Here is a 26,643-nt window from a genome sequence, read left to right on the forward strand (position 1 = left end):
TTCTGTTTTGGGGGAAGGACAACCTGGACTTTCCAAATTTTCCATCATCCAAAAGACTTACACTGGTCAAGTCTCACAATCTCAATGGAGGGCAGGAAATTGTCTTTGCTTTGAGCAGAGCTACAGCATTTTTCTGTCATTTGTAGCTATATAAAAAAAGCTAAACTAAATCAAAATGTTTGAAGTGTGCCAGAGCATATTTAAAATACAGAATCCACGAAAAGCAGGCATTGTTTCAGAAATTTTTGAAGTAATCGAGACATATTCAGAAACACGGCTTGTCTATTAAACTAATTAGAAAAAAACCCCAAAACCAAAAAACCCCAACCAAATAGAAAGAACATAAAAGGGAATTCTAAAGGTTTAAGAAGCAATAAAATTCAGAGAAAGTCATTACACTTGCCTATTTACCTGGTTTTGTGTAACTAAGACCAGATATGTGTATTTCCTTAACTGGTAATAATAAACGAGGATTTTCGTTTAAGTGTTTTGCAGCATATAGTAGAAGGCTAGAGAAAGTAGAAAACAGAACACTAACAAGTTCTGGATTTCACTTAATGTAATATAAATCTCAGCATCAACACAGCAGCTTTTCAGTGAGTATTCCCAAGGATATCAAGTCTTCCATACAGTATCGCAAATGAGCAGCTTGGCTAAGACTTACGGAATAAAGCAGGAAACGAAAATCATTTCTTGCCTTCTATTAACTAAGAAAAAAATATTTGACAGAACAGAAACATAACCAAGAGCATCTTAAAATGCTAGATGTTTTACATGACAGTTTTCTTTAAAATACTTTAAATAATGAATTTCCTCTGGTCTGCTTTTATTCAAACAAGTGAATAGGAGGCTTCTGAATGTTCTACTACATAAGTCTCTTTTCTAAAAAGTGACCTTATTTACTAGACATTAGAGGATAATGCATATTTCACTATGGCTTCATTTCCAGCGTGCTGAATGCATACAATTTGCAAAGAACTGAAGATCTAGGAAAAAAGACTATAGAAATGCACTATCTATTTGGAAACTAAAAAGAATTCGTTTTTATTTATGCTATTACTTTTCCATTGAAATCTCCATGCTTGAAGTACCAGTACAGCATAGTACTGCTTGTTAGCCTACTAAAGCACAGTTTATAAAGTTACAAGTATTGCCCTAATAATCACTGCAAAAGGTAGCGTAACATCCACTGTGAATCTATGACTTTTTCACATCTCTGCAAACACAGACCACAGAATTTGTAGCAAGTTAAAATATACGTTTTGCCTTGGGCTTGGCTTCTTGACAGAAGCAGCTCTCTGTGAAATTGAATAAAATCCAGTTTTAGTCTCTTCTCCAGAGTCAAATTATTACAGTATTCCTTGAGGACTTCTGAGCTCGTATTTGTTCTTCTCTGCTTCTGGAGGGCTCTCTCAGAAAGCACACCCTAAGAAAGTGCACCCATTAATTTCCCATTAATTCTGGTGGATCTATTTTGCAACAGCGAGTGCATCTACACTTTAAACTGCAGTACAGCGTCAATATAACTGATGCCAGATCTGCTACTGGAAGCAACATAGCTATAATAACATGTAGCTCTGGATGAGCTAAATTAATCTGGTTTGTAGGAGATTCAGCTGGACTTATGCACCATTTCCCACTCCATCATCCTGTGATAATATGCTGAGGTTTGTCTACAACCTGTGCCAATATCTTGCCTATCTATAACCACTGTGCAGTGTTAAGCTACAGAAGACTGCATTTTGAAATGTGATAGGAGATATCCTAGAAGACAGTAAAAGTTTCACCTTTCATTCTCAAGAGTTTCCAAACTTAGATATGCCTTGGTTTGAACTGGGTATCACAGAGGATCAGTAACCACAGAAAGTGGCGAACATGCTAACAGATATGGCTTTAAAAAAAAAAAAAAAAAATTCTACACAGACATCTAAGATTGATTTCTAAGGACAAAGCTACTTTCTTGTACCAAATGCAGTGCATGCATTCAGATAAATGAGAGCTATCTGTGTAGTCCCACTGCACTGAATGAGAGTATCTGGGAAAGGACTGCCAGAACATGCCTACCCCCTGATGAAATTCCTTTGACTGTATGATTCAGACTGAAATTTCTGACTTACTTCAGCCAGCCCTAGTGGCAATTTTGCCTTGTTACTGAAGCATTCGTTTTCTACAGCAAAAGGTGATAGAATATCACGCTGTCTATGCCCAAACCTCTAGCTTTGAATGATACCACTCAACTGCATAAAATAAAAAGATCTGTACAGCATTTTCGGTGATGCAATTTATGGTACAGTACAGCAATAAAAGTATTCTTAATTTTTGGGCCAGAGTCGTTAAAAGCCTTTTGATTAGCAAAATGGCAATAGGGCATATTGATAATTCATTAGACAAAGATACTGTAAACTAGATCCTCTTGTGTAAACCAAGAGTGATTCAACCAAATGAGATGCAACACCTGCAAATATAATGTGCACAAATCACATCAGCTTTTGTCTTAAAAAAGCCCTTTGTTTGGAAACAAAGTCATCTTCCTGTTGCTTTTCTTATGGTAGCCAGTATTTCTAAACGTGTTAAGAAAAACTTAACTTCAGGGATTTGTTCATCAAATCTTCTCACTGAGATTAGCTTGGAAAACGACAGCAGAAATTAAATCCTGGATGCAAACATTTTAGGACATACATGCAGGCTTTTCTCAGGGAAAATTCCTATTTATTGGGGTAAAAGGGAGAAAGCTGGTAGAATTAAGCACTAGAAGAATACCATATGTTTTTCTTGGTTTCTGCTTCATAGAATAAAAGTGGTTTTGATGTTTCTAAAATTTGCTACTGCCTCATTTATTCAGTTCCTAAATCTGTAATCCCTGCTAAGGCAAAAGCAAGACTGAAATGACTAGGAGAATGACAGAAACAACCATTAATTTCTCCTTGGCTTTGTTATTGAAAAAAAAAATATATTTTTTTTAATTGTCACATTATTAAATCTTGGAAACAACTGTGCTTCATAATATACAACTCCAACCAGGGAACGTCATCAGTAAAGAATGATGATGGCAATCTAGTAATTCATAAAAACTGCAGGATGCTGTTCCCTACCCAAAAAGATAAACTTCTTTTAATACGCTGGGTTGTGCAGAAAGGAGCAGACAAGATCTCAAGGACAGTGTTTATGAATACATGGATTGTGGCAGCCCCACTGGCAGGATATCAAGTCTGAAGGACTTACTGATGGAACATTACGTGAATGAAGTATTTGATACACTCACACAGACTTGGTATCACGTCCAAGTGAGACATTACAGCCTCGGATGTGTCTGATAGTCTGTGAACATACCAGGTGGAACCACTGGCTTATTACACCAGTAGTTCTGAAAGAATGTTAGATCCCACTCACCATCAACACCAATCCTTAACCATTTCACTTGGTAAGATTTTAACTTAGCTACTCGTACAGGGAAACTAAGCGCTATGCGTTATAATTGTCTTTAAAGACTACAAGACATCTTGCAGTGACACCTTAATAACAACATCATTAAGCACTAGATATAAAGGGAACAAAAAAGCACCTTCAAAGTAAATGCCCGCTACCTTCTCCAAGGACTCTGCAGTAAATCTTACTCTTGCTTATACCTGTGCAAAGCCACTGAGCTCAATTCCACTGAGTTACTGGGGTGGCATGAGAATAACGGAGCACAGAATACAATTTACAAGATTGCTATCTAAGATTCTTGGGATCGTTACAGAAGAGAGATTTGAATCAGAGAAAAGAGAGGGTGGCAGTATGTTGAATCTGAAAGAGATTTATGTATAGTGTGGACAGAGGAAGGTAAGTGCAAGTGAAGAAAATTTAGGAAAAACTGTTTCTAAATTGGCATGCTAAGGAACACAGCAGAAGGCACCTGCAGGGGGAGAAGGCTTGAATGTAATAAAAACAAGTCTGAGTTGATACACAAGGTGAATTTGTGGGGAGTTTCAAAGATGCAGAATTATATGGTTTAGGAAGACGGCCAAAAGAAGATACAAGGGGTTTAGATAAGGGGAGGGGAAGCAATGGAAGTGTCAAGTCAGCTAGGAAAAAGTACTTTACAGGTTATATGTTACAAGTTACAGGAATCAAGGTAAGAAAGTATTAAGGCATAGGTGGAAGGTGAGAAAAATTCTGTCTGTTACACAAGAATAGATGATAGGAAAATTTGATACTAATCTGAATATGAAAAGAAATGGAGAAATAACATCTGGTTTCTGTTGCCCACCATGCTGATGAGAATGAACATGATAAATAGTAACAGAATGATAAAGCAGGAGAGGATGTAGGAACAAGACATGGAATTCATTTTGATACTGGAGATACTAGTAAAATAGCTATAATGAAACATTAGAGAAGCAGACAAAGCAAAATTCAGGAGAAAACGGTATTATTTTGTTGTATAACCAAATTCTCTCACTATCAAGTGCAATCATAAGTGTTAGTAGCTATTAAAAAAACCCCAAACAACAGGAGAGACTGGGGGAGGGAGAAGAGTGAGGCAGGGAAGAGATGCATTCACAACATTTATTCCCTGAGTTGTCAGACCACCAATGTGACAAATGGTTTGGTTCTTTTAACAGGAAATTCTATTAAGGGTAAAGGCTGGACAAGGAGCGAGGAGCGGATGACGGGGTTCATAGCAGATCCTTTAGTGGTTTTAAAAGAACAGTATTTTCTCTGACAACAAGCAAACCAACAAGCACAACTCCTGGTCTGTGGTGGAGCTGACAGACAGGTATGATTTTGTGTAACATGCCTTCAATCTATATATACAGCAACATTAAAGTAGAGACGAATGAGAGAGACTGTGGCTCCAGCCTCATACAGTCAGCTCAGCACAGTGAAGAACGTGACAAGGTGAAGTCTGCAAATTGGGGAGTTCAGTCTGGGCACTGTATTTATTTTTTTTTTAAGGTGGAAACATAATCCTCATTGTTTGTGATTGATCCTGTCTCAGTCAACAGCTGAGACGACATTTCAATCCCAGCTCCCTGAAGTACAGAGGTTTGCAGCCTTCTGATCAAAAAGATACACTGAATGGAATTTTTTCAAGTGCAAGATTATTTAACAGATGGTCAAAATAACCTCTCTCAGGAATATGAAACTAACCTTTATGCTTCAGGTTGTTTTCTTTTTTTTCCCTGCACCCGAGTGACTCAAATCCATTTTTCAAAAGGAAAATAAAAAACTTTAATCCTTACCTGTGAGGACACGGGTAATTGGAACAAATGAAGATAAAAATGTAAGATTTAAAAAGGACCATAAAACTTCACTAATCTTACCTGCCGTGCAGTGGCGACCACAGAGCATACTCCACTAATTCCTGCATTCAAGTGACAGAATCACAGAATTTAGATTGGAAGGAACCTCTGGAGGTCATCTGGTCCAAACCTCACTTCCTGAAAAGTCTAGAGAACAGTATTGCAACACTGCATACCAACAGTTTAGTAGAGTTTAATGTGAGGTCTTACTGAATAGGAGGGTGCTGATCTCTCTCCAGCCCACGTCCTCACAAGCAGTACAGCGTATATAACCAAACAGTCTGTCCGGCATTCATAACGGAGACACATTCCTTGCAATGACATGGTGGACAAGGGATGCCAGCTATCCAGTCCACATCCTAACTTCTGGTTTCTTGTTAGGTTGGCAACTATGTGCTGCTGCTGGATGTGCCTTTCTGTTGTCTTTAGGCCCCAACAGCAAACAATTTCTTCATCTCGTCTCACCTCTGTGAGTCATCAGGATTTACTCACTGACCTGTCTCCTGATGTGAGTGTCCTGAGAAGCTTAATGTAAACCGTGTGCTGTTATCTTGATGAAACCTCCTCATCTGGGTGCTATCAACAGCCATTCTTACAGCCCTTCTCCCATTGTTACTTTGGTGCTTCCACACCCATACAAGCCCATTCACACCAATCAAGGTTCCCATTGCAATTCTCAACAAAAGTAGGCAGGTCTGAAGTTTTATTCACTCAGGGCCTTGTCCGTTTTAGTTTTGTATGTCCCCAGTGACGCTGGAGGGTCCAAAACCCCTCTGGACATCTGTTTCAAAGCCTGACTCACAGGGAAGAATTCACTCATATCCCCCCTGGCTCTTTCACTGATGTAGGGGGCAGATCCAAGGCAACCTCATAGGACACACATTGCTACCCCCCCCACAAAAAGCAAACACAAGATGATAGGAGGGTCTTCACAGCCACACAAGGGACAGTAAGTTGAGTAGAGTATATGAGAGGCTTGACAAGCATTGACATCTTCCTTCTATGGTCAGTACAGATCACCATGCTGCTCTGGAGAATACCCACTCAGCTTCCATAAACCCTAACTAAGAGCATACCTGTTTGGAAATGTTGGCTACTGCTGTAAGATTTGCTAAATTCTCCCTGAGTCTGTTTGGCAGATAACACTTCACCCCTTACCTATATGGAGTTGCTAGCTGGGTCATAGCTTGGTATCTAGTCATCCCTGAGACTGGCAATCTCCTCTCTACCTCTAACGGGAGTCTGGCCATGAAGGGAGCGTCCTCAGTTTTAGCAAAGGCACTTAAAGCACTTTCTGTATGCTTGTCTTCATCCATGGGCTTCTATTCATTACACATTCAGGGAACTGTAAACAAACATTGAAAGAAATATACAAAGAAAACTGACTGTTGATTACTTTTAATTTGAATCATGCGTGAACTACACTATTCAAATAAAGATAAGTTTTATATGTATACATTTTTACATGAATGGTCACATTTTCAGATAATTTTCTTTGTAACATATTACTTTTTTGATGATTCTGATTTTCAAAAGTAGGTCTAACGTACAATGCAGTTTCCAGGAAGGGTTACAGAGGAGGGAGTGTGCTGCCTCACGCACTATGCTTACATTGCTATGTATTGGGGAAAATACAGAGATGTGCGATACCTCAGGACAAAAACTGAAATTGCAATTTTCACATTGAAAATAAGCACTACTATCTCCTCATACAGAAACAACATCAGGTAGAATACTGTTGCTAATGCCTGTTGTTCAGCTGGAATAAAACACTGCACTTTTGAAAATGAAGAATAAAAGTAGCTCAATATATTTCTTTGAACATTACATTGATAATGTTTTCGTCTATAAGTAGTGTATGTGTACAATAATATTTAGCTAGATATTTTTATCTGTTCAAGAAAAATATTCAGTCATAGCTATGCTCTACAATCAGTACTCTAAAGGGATACTGATGGAGGGAGAAAGAATAACACACACAGACATTCCCCGCCTCTAAGATTCCCCTTCTGAAGAGTTAACAGAGAATTATCAGGGAGTTACTTAAATAAAACAGAACCTCTGTTTAAACGATTTAAGCTGGGACACAATGCCATTACCATAGTGTCTCGTATTAATTATTACGTTTGCTCTTTCCGGCCTGTCACAATGATGAACAATAATGATTGCACAATGCGAGATATTCACCATTTAGCCAATTCACTTAGTCTAGGCAGGGGATCAAATACTCTTCCTTAACAATGGCCCCTTTTGGTTCCAAATGTAACCAAGAGAAACTCTAAAACTGGTGTGACCTGTGTATATCTTGCCTGTCATACCTTAGAGCCTAAAAGCCAGCTACAGGCATGCAACGGCCACAGCTTTTAACCTCAGACTTTCCACTTAGTTCCCTTCCTCTCAGACCTCCAGCAGACCAAGGACTATCTCTGGTGTGTCAGTGTCAATCTTCACTTATGTTAAAGAAAAACTGAGGGGGGGGAAAAAGTTTCGCAGACATCTGGAGCTGTACATGGGAAGTGAGCTTTGACAGTGTCCTTGCTGGAACCAGCAGGTTTAACGGAACAGACCCCCAATCTTTGTCCATTTCCTATCAACACAATTCCCTGTGATTTTCCCATTATAACTTTGCTCACCAGTGAATGTATGAATCTTGCCGTTTGCTGCCTAGAACACTGCATTTCTTTTTTGCAGATGGGTGAATAACCATTCATATCTCTGACTAGAGCCTTTCTTTTGCAAGAGATATGCAACTGGATTTGTGTGGGGCAGCTGCTCAGTATTTGTGCGCCAGTCTGAGTGGCCTAGTATGTCATGGTGGACAAATGACATCATTTCTGGAGAAGGCTTCACAGGAACTGTGCCACTGTTTAGTGCTATGAATGCTGATGAAATTGCTTTCCCAAGATTTGTTTCTTCTCTCAGAACAATATGATCTTGCAACATATGGGTTCAGTTTTATTTTTTTTTCCCCCTACAAGTCCTTCAGACTTCGCCTATTATCCGAGTGCTCCGCGTTCCTTCAGCGTATTCTCTAGGAAATTTGATCTAAACATTGCAGTGTGTACTGGTAGTGCAAAGTTAGGTATTTTAACAGGCATACTGTCAGGATAGAAATTCATTCTCATCCACATACCAGTCCAGAAATCCCACTCCTAATTCATATTTCTTCCCCAAAGACCTGTATCTTCCATCTTTCCTATACTAAAAAAACCCAACCAAAACCAAAACCCCTCACAAAACCCAGCAAACCATTCCAATCCATTTCAACTAAAAAGCGATGCCAAATAATATTAATGTCTTTCTCTGGGATTTTCTGACATACCCTACTGCTGCACTGCTGTCTGTTTAGACCCTAAATTCTTCAGAGCACGGGCTGTATTGCATCTTGTCCATCAAAGATACTGCTAACATTTTAGCAACAAATAATGAATCTAATCCATCAGCTATGTGCATTACTGTAACACACACATACATGCTTGAATTTTAATTTTATGCATATACAAACATCAAAGCAAGTGTTGATTGAAGCCACCCCCCACCAATTCTCCAAACGTCCCAAGATAAATGTAACTCTTCAAACATGATCAAAAGAGCTCTGGGCCAGAAGTAATGAGGTGATGTTAACCTTACTTTTCAATACAGACAGTCATGTGCTTATCACTGTATAATTTTGTTTCCCAGGAGTTATTATTTGTCATAGCGTTATTTCATGCTTCTTTTTGCTCTTTATCAGTGCTTTGGTTAACATTGCTAGGGTGTAAGCAGAAAAAAAACCATCTAGGATAACTCTTTGAAACACCTTTTAAAAAAAATACCTGTGTTCCAATGACACTGGCTTTTCTGTGCTCACACAGACAAGATCATAAATGAAAAAAAGTGACAAAACCTTGCTATTGAAGGAGGTGCAGAGTGAAGCAGTAAAGAGGAGGATGCATCAAATATGCAGCAGGATTGTTACTATTTTACAGTCAGTGAATAGACACTTCTTTTTTAGACAACTGCACAGAATTATGTCCACAGCTGCTCGTTACTGATCGTATTGTGTGAAATTGTTTCTCTTCCTTGAGCAACAGGCAAACAAAAGGTGACAGGGATGAACTTTTTTGTACAGTAATTTACAACACTATATGTAGGCAATTTCCACACATGTATCTGTGATGTCAATTTACACTCTTGGTCCATCTGTCAAATATATGTGTGCATATTCACATAATTTAAAATATAGCTCTCAAGAGGGTAGCATATATAAATATCTGTGTGTGTGTGTGGACTAGACCTACAGAAAAGCTGTTACCCTCTCAAGAAACCTACAGAACTGGAAATACACACGCACTACACAAGCTATATACATGTCAACCAGTGAGGCAAGCACCATATTAATGTTATTTAAAACTGTTAACAAATTACAAGACTGTCACTACTGACATTTCTTTTTATGAATAATTTTACTTTACTGTAACAGAAAAACAGGCAGACAACTTAATTTTTAACAGGGTATGACGTTCAGAAGGCTTTTCAACTTATTCATAGCCATATCTGAATGATACGAATGAAAAGAAGAACCCCAGAAAATTTCTTCCTATGTGTTATTGTGACATGCCTCCTTTCTCCCTGTCCCAAAGTCAATGAGAATTCATATTTTAATGAGACTATGTCAACATGCGTTACTGAAGCCTTATATTTACACTGATGAACACACTGAACATTATCCTCAGTCCCTAAAAACCACACTTCAGCATGAAGTCCATGTTCAATAAATTCATAAAACGAGGCTTCATAATGCAAATGTTGCCAGATCCATAAGCACAACACACTGCTGTGGGACAAGCTATCTTCGGAGATATACCACAGGAAGGCAGGGAGACACACCACGGGAAGGCAGGGAGACACCACTGCACGCAATGTTTCTCCATTCCAAGTCATAAAATGCTTTAACTGGCCCAGCAGATGGCATAGATGGGCAAAGCAGTCACATAAGGGAGTTTAATTTATTCTTAAGAGACAAATGACATAAGATTTACTAGAAACTTAGTTAATTTAAGATTTTTGTGGGATCGATCAATATGCAATATTATTACTTTGCTTTTACATAACCTGCACACCATTAATTTTCACCTCTGCCTTGCTCTTTCAAAGTCTTGTAAGAGCTGTTCCTCTATTTTCCCATCCAAGAAAGCATCCTTCTTCAGATCCCTGCTTGAGCACATGTATAAGTATGCACAGTCCCACTGAAAGCAGATGTATGCTTAAGTGTGATCCTATTGTCTTAAGAAGACACTTTATATTCTCGGATATGATTTGGCAAAACACAACATGTAAAATAGAGATGAAATGCCTGAGAAAGCATTTTGGTGAGCTTCCAGGGACTTACCTGCCAGCTGCCAAGCTGGCTTACAGCTCTGGGCTCGATCTATTCATCCATCCATCCATCACCAAAGTGTCTGAATGACTGATAACAAAAACAGATGATTCATCGTTGATGTGTTCTCTGTTCTCTCTTTGTCCTGTGAGAGACATGGTATTTTACGATTAAGGTGTTAATATTTCAGGCTAAGAGAAACTTCCGGTATAAAGAGGGCAGTTTTTATCTTACTGGACAGAAACTTGTTCCTAATTTTTAGAAGACAGAGAGGGCCAGAAATTAAATTTTTCATTATTAGCAGATCTTTAAATGAGCAGGTATCCATGCCTATCTTCTCAAGTGTAAAATACCACCTAACGCCCAACGAAGAATAACATAAGCTATACAGTCAGAAGGCGCTCTCCTGTTTGGTCTTTTTAGATAGATCTGACTAGTAAGATCGTATATCATTTCCGTTTACTTAACAGGCATTATTCAAGGTGTTGACCATGAACTTAATAGCACAAACATCAAGGACTTATCTCAGAGACCTAGAGAGAGGATAACACAACTTCAGGTCTGCCATGGAGGGAACAGAAAGGAGAACTACATTAGAATATTCAAAAATGCAGAGAGCGATTCTACTTAAAAACGACTTTGTTCAAGTGATACAAACAAAATGAGGAATTAACAAAAGAAAGCAGCATTTCTTTTTAACAGTATAGTACTTTCTAGTTGTATTGTTATTATATCGGATTACTATAGAGAAAGGTAAGACTGTTCCCATAAGGTGGGTACCTAACTCATACTGTGAATGAAGCACGTAGATAAAAAAATTCACAGACATTTCTTCACTAATGTCAGCCAGAAGAGATCATCAAATAGGCATGTTTTAAAGGGGGGGCTGAGGACTAGTTCAATAAGTGTTTTCACCAGTGGTCTTGAAGGAAATATAAAATAACTTCTGGTAAATTGTATGGATTGCACAAAAGTTTGGCAGAACAATAAATAACTAAGAGGACAGGATTATTCGGCAAACCAGGCTCATTCAAACAAAATGCACCCGAATACAACCAGATACAGAGTCCGGAATTATCAAGCTAGTCCTTGAGAATGGAGAACTATCTAATAGAAAACAAATAATCTGAAAGAATCTAGAAGTCACAGAGGACAAATCACTGAGTAGGAGATCTTAGCAACATGGGGTGAGGAGTGAAACACAACTGGGTTTTTTTACCTCCAGATACCATTACCATTTATGCTTTGGTGAGAGTCAAACTAAGATATTTTGCACAGTTCTGATGTTCACATTCTATAAAGGATATTGAACAACTGGACAGTTTCTCACAGAAACAGTGAGATCTGCCACAAAAAAATTATTCAGGAGCTGAATAAAACTCCTTCCAGTGAAGGCTTTAAAGAGCTCAATCTGTTTAGTTTATCAGAGAATGAGAGGCAACTTGATTACAGGAATAAAGCATCAGGTACAAAAGTGCTCTTTGATTTAGTGGACACAGTAAAGTGTCTGTAATATACTGAAAGCAAAGACAAGTACTAGAGCAATACAAAACATCAGCTTTCTATTGAATATATGTATTACAATACAGTTTTAGTCATACAATCACACATCATTTTGTTCCACAGGAAGCTTCATTGAGCGTGTGGGATAGTCGGTGGTTATTTAGTGAATGCTTTGTTTTATTCTCATTGTTTAATTTGAGCCCCACAACCCACTCATTGTACGCCATTTAAACCTAGCACCAAACACAACACTTTCTTTCTTCATCTACTTTCATTTGTCTGTCACTTTAACAGCATACAAGTGTAATTCAGTGAACTGAAAAAGATACAGGAAGATAAAAGCCCTCATTACACACACCTGTTATACAACAGTCCACCTGGGCAAAGGGTGATTCAAACACTACCCAAGATTTCTGCTTAAAGTGTTTATAAAATTCTAGTTAAATAAGCTAAATATTTTCAACAGCGGTAGAAACACTGGCAGGCCTATTCAAGCTCTTTTGAGAGTTACTTGCAGGAATTGTTTAAAGAGTGAAAGGCCAGTATCAGCTTGACGTTTGATTGAGTAGGTTTGTTTCCACCATAGAATATGACTGTGGAGATACTCCAGAACTCCCATCATGTATTAGGAAGCAAATGGCATCTGCAGGTTCCTGGTAAACACCTAAACACCTGCAGTGTAGCTCCTTGGGTTTCAAGCCATACTTTCACATAAAGCTATTCCACAGTAGAAACTTCAAGGTCATATGCTTTTTCAACCAGACTCTGATCAGGTCAGTGCTTGTGAGTCACCAGGGGGCGAGTATTTCCTTTCTGTTCACAGAAGCACATCTCCTGCCTGAGGTTTACAGACTGGCTATCCATCTATCATGTGAAACGGGAGTTTTCTTTCTTTGCCATGAACTGCCTGCCAAGATGAGTTCCCCTGCCCGGAACACCACCTGCCCTGAAACTATTATGGAAAGGCTTGGGTTTCCTGACCAACACCTTTTGCCACAGATATTGCTGATGAAGCCTTGAAGGCTTACAAAAGGGGGCCTAAAAGAAGCCTTCAGTCATTACCTGAGCCAGCCACTGGGACGAACTGGAGTACGCAGTCTAATACCTAAAGATTTTCCTGGTAGAGTCTCCACCAGCCTGTCCTAGTCCCGGCCCCATCTCAACCTGACTCTTCATACCAGTTCCAGGTAACTCTTCCACCATGCCCCTTGTCTCCAGGGCTACGTCTCCACCACCGGCTGCACATCAAACCCCACCTTGTTCTTCACTGCAGTCCCATACACTGTGAGTTTTTTTCAGGTTTCCCTTAGGCTATTCTCAAACCCAGATTATCACACCTCTGTCCTTCTGCCAGGCTGCCATTTCTCCTAATAACTTGGGCAACTCCTAATTGAGGCAGGATGTGGCAGATCTATGAGCAGAGGCCTGCATACGGCCAAGGACACAGTGAGCAGAGCACACAGAAACAGGAACGCAGATATCGATATGGATGGAACGAAGAGGAACTGGTTCAATATAAACATGGAACAAGAAAACAGCTTCGCATGCCTATCTTGGTGGGAACTGAATAAGGTGACTGGCTTAGTGATCTGAAATATGTGTTTACTTGCCTAGCAGGTGCATGGAAAGTTTTAGAGCTCGGGTATAAAAGCCGAGGCTTGAGAAGCAATAAATGATTTCGTGCTCATCACAACCGGAGTCCGTGCCTTCATATACCACAGCAGGAAAGCTGAGAGTTAAGACAGTCCATTCCCATCCCTCCCCCAATTTCTGAACATGGCAGCACTGGCAGTAGTACATATAGATGCTACTTTCAAAATGCAATACATATCTACAAAACACTTGTGAACCTGAGTCTTTCAAAGAACCACAACTTTGTTACACTGTTGGCTAAATTTCCTAGAAATGGCAAGAGACATCAGGCAAACGCTTAATGAATTTCAAGTCTCCGCTCAATATTTTGGAGATTCTGGAGCATGTCAGGTTTTCACACTGGACTAAACTTAAATTGCTGCTGTGTAATTTAAACTTTTACTGAATATTTCCGTAGATCTTGTCTGGAGAGTTAATAAAGACTTCCATCCATTTGAAAATTTACCAAAGTTAAGTCCTCACATGAACATCCCCTCATTTCAAAATAATTTAGCTGTATGCCACCATCATATCTGAAAAAATGGGTTCCTCAGTCTATAGTGAAAAAGATAAAATGGGAAAAGTATGCCTAACTATGGCGTTTATTGTGCCTAAACTGCTGTGCTGCATCATCTCTGCAGGAAAATCAAGCTGAATGAAACCACAGAGGATTGGGTTTAAAAAAAACTGTAGAACTGTAGTAGGTTAAAAGCTGCACATCTTCCACTTCTTTATGTGTCTTTGCAAATGAATTTGAAACGTAAGGTATGTTTTCAGGAGGCCTGAGCTCTTTGCAGCTTACTACAGCACTCAGTTGCAAACGTTTTCTTTATACTAGAAAGTCACAATTATCATGTTACACTACTCTGAGGTATACATCTGCCCATACTATATTATTGTCAGAACAGTAGTTTATATTGGATAGGAAGCGCTTCAGCACACAACGCGTGCAAAGGCCACAGGAGAATTTCCCGCAGTTTGCTCTCCAAGGATCCTTAATACTCCTTAGCAACCTTGCTGGAAGGACTGAAATCACAGCCTCTAGACAGCAGGTGATAAGTGTCCCTGTATACTTGAAATAGCTGCTGGCTACAGCTAGCACACACGCATCTCCAGAAAAACATCTGACCGAGAGTCATCAAACCCAGGATATAGACAAACATGTTAAACACAGTCTGATAAAAGCAAGAGGAATCCTGGCAAGCAGAGCCCTGCAGTGGCCTTATATCACTGTACAGAGTGCACAGCTTTAGAGGATGCTTTCACGACAATTTGAGAACAAGCTTCCTATAAACCTAGTCTGGACTGAGGAGCATCAAAAAGGCGTGAAATGACAGTCTGAGAGACTGTGATCTCAATGCTAGAACTGTTTAGACCATTAGAAGCCCTTATACATGTCAGGCTGTATTATGGGACATATCATCTACAGTGAGCTACCTTGTTCTTTCTGGGTACAGCCTCAACTACTACATTTTTCTTTTCCTCTGATAAACTTTATCAAGTGGAGTTCGCAATTGTTCCACGTGGAACAATTTCAGGACTGAAATGTCACATAGCAGCATAATCATAAATATTTTGCCGATCCCTTTAGCTTTTAGGGCAAGATCGTATCGAGTTCTGATGTTTCTCATTCTCTGCCATGCAGCTAAGGGAATAGAAGTCCCCAGGTCTTTATTATACACAGCTGACCTTTTATTTCCTGCTTAGGTGCATTCAATTTCAGATAGCCCAGAGTATGGTCTTGAAATGCTATTTTCCATCATGCTAAACTAATCTGAGGTCTCTATTTTTACACATTTAATAAACTCAAGAGTTTGCTTTTCAATGTTGCATGAAAAAGAGAGGTCATTCAGAAGGTTATAACTTTTTCAACAAAACAACTGTTTTGACACTTCTGAAAGAAGCAAAGGACAAACACTTATAAACACTGGGCAAAACACTGCAATCAACATAAGTAAGAAATTCCACTTTCCTTTTTTTGTTTGTTTTTAACAAACTAGATCTAAATTCCACTGTATCTATTGCTATTATATTTCTCATTTAAATTTTATATTGAGAAATGTTTAACCTTGATTAACCCTCATTTAAAACTTAATTTCAATTATACATCTCTTGCAAGAGAAGCCTGTCTCCATTTTATATGCTGCTTGGATTCATGATTGATGAAGAGATCTGTATTTTCTCTTTCTTACCTACAAAATATTCTCACATTGTTTACTTAAATGGTATTGGTAGCTCCACTTTTCATGTCACAGTCACTATTTTTACATAACTCTCAAACTTCTTCCAGCCTTTTGGTTCTGATAGCACCTTACGCGTAGTGTTTTAAATCCCAAATAATCTGATATTTAGATTACATAATACTTAAAGTTTCAATTCTTGTCCACCCACTCAGTAACTATGATAGCCACACTTTTCTCATCTCACATACTATGAGAGCATACATACTATGAGAGTTTTTTTGATGTTCACATCCAAGAAGATTCCCATCTAGAGCATCCTGCTGGCTGCATACACATCACAGTACAGTTTTGCCTTGGCCCATCAGTTAGTTTATTTCCTAAATCGCTCAGCAGTGAACCGTAATGGCTGCTCCTTGGAACCTCAACACGCAAGGTCAGCCGTCCTGTTATCACTGGGAAGTTGCTCTGAATTTTAAACTTCTGCTGAAACACACGGTTATTCATACAGCCACTGTGATTGAGATGTTCTTCCTACAGCCGCTACAAGCAGTGCTCAGGCAGCTGTCCTGCTAATGACCTTCCCATCCACCCTCTGACATTACTATCTCAAGAGCTAAGGGTGGCTAGTTCTTGGCTAACCTTAGTTGCCCGAGATAAGCAAAGGCGTTATTTTATTTTTTTTTATCATCTCTACCATCTTACCTTAGCTCCACCTTCTAATGAGCTAGGCTGACCCTGAAAGATACAGACTCATTTCACATAAAAGCTTAAGGTACACTTACTCCTCAAAACAAGCAGTAATTCTCGATTACACTTCAACACCAACGCCTTAGAATTTTTATTATTTTTTTTAATAAGTAGCGCATTTTAAAGCTAACACCCGATTCATCATTACGTTATAAAGCCGAACAAATTAAACTTTCTAACCCCAAAATTTCCGGGGGGGGGGGGGGAGGAGGAAGGGGAAAGCATATGTTTATAACAACAGCAGCAACAACAATACAATTATTATTATCAAGAGGTAATCTTAATTGCGGAGGGGAAGCCCTGTCCCCGGCGGAGCGGGAAAAAGCTGAGCCCACCGGTTGCAGACGGCTCCCCCCCGCCCGGCCACCCCTGGGGCCGCCGCCCGGGCAGTGACCCGGCCCGACCCGGCTTCTCCGGCAGCTGAACCGCCCCCCACCCACCCCCCCGCGCCCCGCTAAGGCGAAGAAGTCGGGAAGGGGCTGCCTGGGGCGAACCCGCGACACCCCCTCCCCGCTTTCCGTCAGTTGCCACAGACGCAGAGGGAGGGAGGGACGCGTCCCCCTCTCCCCCTCAGGCGACGCCCGCCGCCGCCTGGCCCGCGGGTTGAGCCTCTCCCGCCGCCGCCGGCCGCTCCCCGAGCCCCGCCGCCAGGCCCACGGCGATCCCAGCTGGGCGGCGGGAAGCCCCTCCTCGCTCCGTACCTGTCTGGGGTGCCTCCGTGAGAGGGAGCCGGGTCCCCCCCTCAGCTCCGGCGCGGCAGCGGGCAGCGGGCTTTGTTACTACTGGGGAGCGGCGCGGATCAGCCCCCGTCGCTATAGAAACTGGCTGCGCCGCGAAGAGACACCGGCAAGTAGCGGGCGGGAGGCGGGAGCCGGGCGGAGGTGTGGGGTGAGGGAAGGAGCCGTTCATTCAGGAATATCCTGGCTGCTTCCTCCTCCTCCTCCGCCTGCAGCCAGCCCCCGGCACCGCCCAGCCCGGCCCGGGGAGGGGGTGGGAAGCCGCCTCGCCGCCCTCACCTCAACCTGCGTCCCCGGGCCCCTCTGCTCGCAGCACTCTCAACCCCGTGGCCGCCGCCTCCTCCTCAGGGACACTTTTCCCCTCAAAACGCACCGCGGGGATGCACCCGCACTCGCTCCCTGGCTCGCCCGCTCCGGGGGCGCACCGCAGGGCAGCGGGGGACCCCACGCCGCGAAACGGCGGGGGTTGACCTGGCCTCCCGCTCCTGCCCCCGCTCGCTGCCTTTGCAGCCCGTTTGGTCCCGGAGCATCTCCACAAAAAAAAAACCCCAAACACACAAACGCAGGACCAAACTTTTTTAGCAGCAGCGTTTCGTTTGGTTTAAGTGATTTAGCTCCACGTCCTCTGGTGAGGAGCTGCTTTCGGGTGGGAACTTGCTGCTGGGACCCCTCTGGAGGGCAGCTCCTAGTAGCTGAAGTGAGATACTAGGCTGCGGTGGGGATTTTTTCTGCTGCGGTGTGTTTCTTCTGGTGCAGCAGGCCCTAAGAGATGAGGAGGAGCAGGGCCCGTTGTCCTGGGTACTGGGCAGGCAGCAAATGGGAAGGGAAACGCGGGTGCTGGGAAGGAAGAGGAGGGAAAGGCTGAGAATGGGTCAGGGTAAAGCAGACATGTGGGTGGGAGGTACCATGGCGTCCTGATGCTTACGAGATTCAGGGTCTCCCTTGCATTATCCCAGCGGATGGCATGTTTTCCTACAGCAACAGTCTACAGCGTGTCACAGGAGCCCATCTTCACATCCTTTCCTTCTCCCTGGTTGGTACAACTAACAAATGCTGAGGCAGTCCCTCCTCTCTTCTGCATTTCCTCCTCGTCCGCTGAAGGCTCAGTGGTCTCGGTTTGTTGGGTCTACTCTCTTCTAATTTCTCTCCCTGAAACATCCTTATTCCCTCTCTCAGTAGTAGTAAAGTTGATAAAACATCCTTCCAAGTGCAAGGTGGATCCCTCCTTTTCTCTTTCCCTGGTTTATATTGATGAAATTGGCCTTCCAATTTGCCAAACAGAAGAACCAACGGGCGAGGCGCAACTCAGAGCCTGCATTTATCCATCTCAGCTACTGCCACTGCTAAGCTACTGGGGATGACTGTTAAGTATCAGCACTGCAAGTCACCGTGAGCCGGCGAATCTGTGCCAACGGCTGCTGGCACGCTGCAGAAAATACTCTTTAGGAAGAGTTTGCCAAAGACAAGAAAGACCCCCCACAGGACCTCTTCACAAAACAGCGTGGCTTACAGCAGAGCTGCTGGCAGAGCGTAACACAGCCAAATGACAATGACGGCACAAATGAGGGAGACAGAAGGTTGGGTATGAAAGACAGGGGGTCACCACGTATTTATCTGTCTAATTTGCATGCTAAATACTAATTCTAGAGTTTAAAAAAGATAAATCCAGTCAGAGCGTAGCAGACCTGAATTAATTTTTTTGTTTTACCTTACAGCAAATTTGCTGTCTCTGAGGTGGAAAGAGTAACATTAGAGAAGCGAAAGATCTGCCACATGCTGGGTCTCATAGCATAGGAGAAATTCTGCTAATTTTTCCTGTATGTAAAAAAGTGCTTTCCTCCTTTTAATCAAATGGAGTAACAATATTCATAATAAATATAGGTCTGTAAAAAAACTGAAAGCTGGAAAGCGATTCATATTTGAAAACCCTTTGGACAAGTAAGGATGCTTTTTAACTGAAGATGTGTTTAGAAAAGAGAGAGTTTAGCGACACAAATGTTGCTAAAAGAAATGGTCGTTATTTTGACAGAAAGAAACACAATGTTGTTGCTATGATTCCTATTCATTTTTCTTACAAAAGAATTTCATAGCACTTTCTCCCAGGTGGAAGCACAGGATGGGGTAGAAAAATGATAGGAAAGACTGACTTACTATCTGGTCTTCACTGATAGAAAGCACCTGAGTACTGGTATTATTTCCTGTGTTCCTGGGGCTTTTAATCTTCAACACAGTTTTACACCCAGACTTCCAAACATGTTTTCTTCTCTAGGCTGAAGGTAAAGAATAGCATATCCAGAAGGTGCAATTGAGACAAGTGGGTGATATTTTAAAAGACTCACAGGCAGGCACAATCTGATGTGTCTTAGTATTGTGCAGATTTCTGTGCCTTCTAGATTACCTTTCCTATCAAGGTTGTGATGATATTTCACTGTCAGAGATGAGCCATTTTTGTAGATGAATATCACCTGTATCTTTAGGACAGAGCCTTGGCTGGCTCACTGTTCTAGTGGTTGTAAAGTGTTTTACTGTTTTTGTTTTGTTTGGTTGTTGTTTTTTTTAAACTACTTGAAACGTATTTAATTTTAACTAGCTTAGTGTCATTTGGATCCTAACTTTTGTAATAGCATTTGCAAAGCAGGGCAGTAACTGCAAACGTGCCAAGTTGATGTTCGGGCTATTTGCAGTCATAGTAGTTCTATAGTTATAGTGAGGGGAATGGAACATAAAAGATATTAAACTCTTGCATTGCAGTAACAAATCAGTATTAAATCAGCATCGCGTTTTGTAACATTTTAACACTAGGCTATCCTGCCTTTGTGTTTTGACATTTTGCCCCTATTTCTCCCAGTTTGGGTTAAGGACAATACTGTTCAAATCTGCAACTGGAATGTCTTCTGGCAATATTTTTTTTAGGGAAGATATACTTCCTTGGGGGAGGGTGACAAAAGAAAAAAAGAACATTTAAAAAAATGTGTGCTGATATGACCACTGCCAGCTTCTGACTCAGCAGTGACATGTGCGTCTTTCTCAGCGTGGAGTATTTTTTCCAGTAACTCGGTGTACTGAAGGAGTTCATCGTGGAACATTGAACAAGTGTTAACGTTCACGTGGAGCAGGAGAACAGCTTTTGATGGTGTCCCCTCTCTTTTGCCATTTGTTCTCACTCCAAACACCATTCATCCCACCAAACACTTACTCTGTTGGACTATTTGTTCCCTGTAAGCAGAGCAAAGTATCCTTAGCAGAGCACTGAAACATTAAATAAAGAATGCTTCAACTGAAGGAATGAAACACATTCTTAGCACATCATATGAAAATGAAAGAGGGGGGTAAGCTGTGGTAAAATTGAAGTAACAATATTTAATACTAATATTAATTATCGTTACTGTTATTACTAGGATTGTGGTGCAGCCTCTAGGCTGCCAGTGCCAGGCACTGTTTTCCCACAGAACAAAAATGTAGATAATTTCTGCCTCAAGGAGTTTACCTTAGAATTAAATATTTTTCCTGAGGGCCTGGAATAGCATTAGTTACACATTTGGGTAGTGGCAAGCGCAGTGGGCCTAATTTAATTGTGGCCTTTTAGATATGTGTAATATAAATTTTAAATAATGTAATAATTGTAATAATAATTCTGTCAGGAGACAATGCACCATTTTATTGCATCTATAGGCTAGCAGTCCTTTTGGAAATTAGAGACTTTGGAACCTGGAAAATGAGTTGAAATGATAATTGAAGGAAGCAATAAAACATGACTATGCCAAAGTAGTGGATGAACTCCCTTTGTAAAAGGAAACTACGCTTTCCCCAGGGCTATCTTTCAATTGTGTTTCCTCAGACGTATACTCTTTTTTTTTTTTTCCCCCTCTTGGGCAGAAATGTGTATTTTAAACCTTTGCTTGAGATTTCTGGATGTCCTGCAGGGAAAAAGCTACAGCAGTACAAAAGGGACCGGAGTGCCAAGCGGACACAGGCTCTGCTGGCTGCTTCTCTGAGGTGCCTCTGGGCTGGGTAGAGCCACCGCAGCAGCGGCAGTAGCTGGAAGTGGTTTTTAGGGGTGAGGGACATGAGAAAGTTGTTGAGGGGAGGAGGGCTTGAGAGGGAGCACTGCAGTTACCAGATCCATGGTATCAGGGCTTGGGTTCCCAGCCTTTCTATTTCTATACCTTTTTTTTATCACACTGGGGAGATACCGGCGTAAGGAAAATCAAGTCTGTATAAATGTATTCAGGCTTGCAGCCGATCATTTCACAAAATAATTTTCAGAGGTTTATAAAGGCTCCTGTCCAGACTTGTGGTGGGAGAGAAAGTCTGAATGTTGGGCATTCAGAACTGTCAGGAGGCAAATCTTACTGCTCCCTGCTTGACTTTCAACACGACCAGGCTCATGCCTGCCCTTCCCCATGTAGCGCCTGCTGAGAAACAGGCAATACACAAGTGGAAGCGCGGTGCTGTAGCGTTACAGACGTGCTGGACTGCGTTTGTACTCACTGTGCAGGGCAGCGTAGGTATGTCCCAAGCATATGCACTTACAGCCCTTCTGTGACGACATCTCAAGGAAACACGTGAGTTAAAAGGGCATGTGAAAAATCTTATTGATCTGGAAAGGGGTAAAATGATGTGGCAACACACAGAACGCATACCATTCTTTAATTTTGCTTACTGTAGAGGAGCCTCAGAGATAGTGAAGAGAAGCCCAGCCTAAGTAGCTGAATAAACACCATGGTAGCCAAAGGGATTAACGCTAGGAAAACATAACTCTGGATGGCGTATTTTGTGTTATTCACACAGCCTACTGGGATCTTAATTGAGTGCAACTGCTCAGAAAAAAAAGATCCTGGCATTACCCTGGAAAGCTCAGTGGACAGCAGTGCTGAACAAAATGCTAGTGGGAAAGAAAAAATCAGACTGGAAATACAGTAATTCTCACATATTGGTTATTTGCTACTCCTTGAATACTTCGTCGGTTCTGGGAACTCAACTGCAAGATAGATACGGCAGATACGGAGAGCATCTGGAGACAGGCAATGCAAATGATTAGAGGCTGAGAGAGAAAACTTTGTATCTGGAGAAACTGAAAAGATTAGACCTGTTTAGGGATGTCATAAAGAAAGGACATGATAGAGCTTTATAAAAAATAATGAATGGCACAAAGAAGGTAAATCCTGCATTTCTAGTCACCTTTTTTTCCCCATAATTTAAGAACAAGAGTTCATCCAGTGGAATTAAAAAGATACAAATTTGAAAGTGATGAGAGGAAATATTAGCTATTAGAGTGAAAGCATTCACTGTCACATGAGATAAAATTTAAAGAAAGGATTAGATTGTATTAAAAATGTAAAGGGATTGAAACCTTTATATTTCAATGCATAAGCCTGTCATTAACGAGAGGTAGAATGAGCGGGAGGGAAAGGAACGTTAACAGAAACTCCTCTTTGAGCAAATCATTTAATTTCTTGAAACTTCTTCTGAAGCATCTTCTGCCAGTCATTAGGGGAAGAAGACACGACAACAGATGATATTGGTTCTCATCTGATCTGCAGATTCACTTTCTCATCCAGGAGGGACTGTCTCTCCCCCAGCACAGACACCCATTTGTGCCTGGGTGAACGTCGTCTCCAATTGCACAGCACTGGGCGTTTCTCTTTCCACGAATCACCAAGGACTACATTGCTGGGAAACTGCAAACCCTTCTTTCAAAACTCCTTTGCAAATCTGGCCTTTAGGGACTTGGGTATCTAAAGGCACATCCATGTGACAGGCGCAGTCTGTATTTGTGTGGTCCGTGCTCTAAGTAGTTCTGCCAAGCACCAGCTGGTTCCCCTCTGAACACCTCTTGACTGCTGAAGCTAGTAACCTGCCGTGTGCTTCATACTTAACCCAGGGGTAGGTTGAGTGTGTGACCGTTAATGCTTCCTCAAATAGATGCAAACTTATCAGGTGAAAACCAACAGAAGCTAGGCTATTTCTATTCTTTTCATATGTCATGATCCCCAGTCAATAAGTCACTTTCGAAATGTTCACCTCAAGCCTTCCGGTCATTAGTCATACAAAACTCCAAAATCTTACAGGAGACATTAGGATTTTTTAAAAATCATTATTATTATTACTTTTGGCCATAATAAATTAGATTAACCTATTTTATATATACATTTTTCATACAGTGGGAATTCAGTACAACATACTAAATGTGCCTGGCAAAAAAAAGTAGGGACTTCATACATCTTGGGAAAGGTAATAATGTGACAAGACCACACATATCCCAAGATGTGCAGCCAACTGAAAACTACTTATACCGCACACAGCCATTACTTATATATAAACTGGGATCATGCTTGAGTTTGATGGTGAATTATGATGCCAGTACTGCAGAGGACTACTACACCTTTACTGTCTTACTCTCTGATAAGCTACGTCATCCAAACAAGTCCTCAGGCTGAAGCTATCTGTTCAGTTCACAGGAATCACCATTTTTCCATGCTATTTGTGCGTTAAACCAGCCTGAGATTGTTCAAGTAGATTGACCAACCTGTACTACACTTTAACAGATTCAAAACGTGCCCGTCTTTTCTTGCCACGCATTAAAAAAACCCCAAAACAATTACTGGCTCACAGCTGGAGTCTGTGCAGCAATTTGGCACCAGCAGTGGCTGTTTCCCTTTGCATTTCCCATCCATATCACAAAACATAATAGCACAGCTAAAGCAACTGCAGAAAAGTGTAACAATTGCACTTCAGTGGTCATTTGCCATCAACATCAGCTATATAGTGTTTTGTTCTGTTATTTATTTATTTACTTATTTATTAAACCAGGATTAATTTCCATAAAACGTTCATGAACCATTACACCTGCAACCCTGCCCTCAGTAAAAGTAAGGAAAAAAATATCAATGTAATGGGAGCTCAGCTGTCCCTGGGATGTGATTCTGTGTCTACCAGTGGCATGAAATTGGTAGAATTCACGTTATGTGCTAGCGGCTTGGTTTTCTTGAGGTGTTCTAGTTCCCAGAGGAAATACATATTCTGTTTGATACAAAGGAGTTGGTAGGGTGATGTTAATTACATTGTGAAAGAGTATCAGAAGCCCTAATGCTTACAGCCTGACTAATGACAGTTTGCTGCTTCTTAAGGTTTAAAAAAACGAAACCAAGAAAATAAAACCTGCATCTTTCAGGTTGAAAAAACTAAACCTGAGAAACGAAAGAAGGACACTATAGCTTTTCTTGTCAACTTCCTCTTTACTTTGAATTTATTCTTTTCTTGTTCGTTGGTTAACTGTACATAAAGGAGTTAATGATGCATATAGTAAGAGGGCCACTGCAAGCAGAATAATGTTGAATAAAAGTTCCTGCATCACTAAAATCTGTAAGCCCCAATAGTAATTTCAATATCTGAGCCAATGATTTGTCATTAATTAATGATTACTGTCCTAAAACCAGTTGTGCGTATAATAAATTTAACCCTTACATTCAATGTTGCTTGCCTTGGGGAAAAAAAATCCTTAACTTGTTTTTTGGTAAAAGTCAATTGGAGAACCAAAGTGAAAAGCGAACCCAGAACAAAATTTTTGAAGAGGCAGTAACTTCGGGATTTGGACTGAATTTGAGGACAAGGGAAGAGTTTCAGAAAGGTGGGCTTTGGTTAGGGAAAAAAAATACAGTTTTGAAATATTATTTATCAATAAAGGAAGTCAGCTGGTACAGTCTATATTTTAAATTTGGAGTCTTCATTTACTCCACTTTTCATCATTTCAAGATTTATCCGATAAGCACAAAACATAAAATCTGTTTTTATTTGCATAATCTTTATATAAACTTTGTATAATCTGTAGACTTTTGTATAAAAGTCTACTAAGGTTGGTTTAGGTATTAGCTCTTCTGCAGCTTGTAGAGAGAGTATACTAGAAATCGACTACAGAGAGGCTTTAATATTCAACTCATCTGTAATAACTAGGGCTGTATTTAGAATTGCAAATCACAGTGGAGACCTGTAATATGGAAGGAAATACAGAGTAGCTGTTTGAAAGAGAATCACATGCAAATAGCCAAATACCTCCTTTTGGAGCTTTGGAGCTTGTGCCATTGCCACTGAGAGCCATTCTATTCCATGATGGTGGTGCTCTGCCAGATAAAATTTGAGTAACCCTGGTAGAAGGAGAAGAGACCCTGAAAATGTGATAACTATTTTGATGAACAAAACTATTGTTATATTGTTTCGCTTGTTGATTATCTGGAACTGCTAGTAGTACCGTAGAGAATGACATTTCATATTGCACCCAAACAGTGACAAACTGTTTCATTGCAAACATGGGACAGTTTCATCTAGAAAATAAGATGCTTTAATCCGTAGAAAGTAAAGTCTGTCCCTATTTGAGAGAAAAAAACCCTCAACCGCAAATAACAGAACGTTCTGTAAACTGTTTTTATAACATGTTATAAAAATATGATCTTAAAACATAACTTGGCATCTGGTATGACATGGTTTTCATGTTTCAGTGGCTGTTTGAACAGACAAGACTATTTTATAGAACTTTATTGCACTTTAAGCTGAGGTGGGACGTGCTAGCTTTTGATTACTGGACCGATTCAGAAGTTTCAGGGAACAGTTTTATAACCAGTGGGAAAAACTTCATTGATGTGCATGAAAACTAGGGTGGAGGAAAACTAGGAGGATGCCTAAAGGCTACAGGATGGTGATAAAGACCCCACAGAGTTTTATACTGAAGAGATAAAGAATACGTGACTTAGCAGGTATCAGCCTGTACAACTTCAATTCTCACTGCCTCAAATTCTCGCGTTGGTTTTGCCCATGTCAACACTGGATAAGACCGTGGTGAGCTGCTAGCATATGTCCTACCCGGCTGTATCTGGATACCCACTGGGCTCTCAGCAAGCAACGCATTTCCCCGCATTTGCAGTAGGGACAGGTAGCGTTTGCAATGCACTTGCTAAACCTGTGCTGATCAAAGAAGTAGCTGATGGCAGATAAGCGTGTTAGTCTCAGTATATTACTCATTTCATTTTGGCCCCATAACCTAGTTGTGTTCAAAATGTGGACACCTTGAAAGAGAAAGAGAAGAAGAGAAAGGATTAAGAGAGAGGAGGAGGGACAAAAATTAGAAGGGGCACACAAAGCTTCTGGCACGGAGGAAATGTGGATTTGTGGTATGGAGTCATGCAGTGCAACACAGATCTGGC

General features: G+C 40.9%; 1 protein-coding gene across 4 annotated transcripts in view; it reads right to left on the reverse strand.

The window, feature by feature from the left end:
- The window catches only part of RNF182 (ring finger protein 182), a 32,728-nt gene extending 15,094 nt beyond the window's left edge, over positions 1 to 17,634 (reverse strand). For 2 of the 4 annotated variants that reach the window (XM_063325845.1, XM_063325844.1), the window contains exons 1-2: positions 17,411 to 17,632; positions 10,657 to 10,789 (exon numbers count right to left, since the gene is read on the reverse strand). The gene's annotated coding sequence lies outside the window, so the exon portion shown is untranslated. Of the gene's footprint in view, positions 1 to 5,306; positions 5,436 to 6,372; positions 6,631 to 10,656; positions 10,790 to 17,410 lie in introns of those variants that run through there. The other 2 variants (XR_010069927.1, XM_063325846.1) reach the window with 2 other exon arrangements.
- Positions 17,635 to 26,643: the final 9,009 nt, after the last annotated feature.

This window comes from Chroicocephalus ridibundus, chromosome 2 (genome assembly GCF_963924245.1).
Source record: "Chroicocephalus ridibundus chromosome 2, bChrRid1.1, whole genome shotgun sequence".
Classification (NCBI taxonomy): Eukaryota; Metazoa; Chordata; class Aves; order Charadriiformes; family Laridae; genus Chroicocephalus; species Chroicocephalus ridibundus.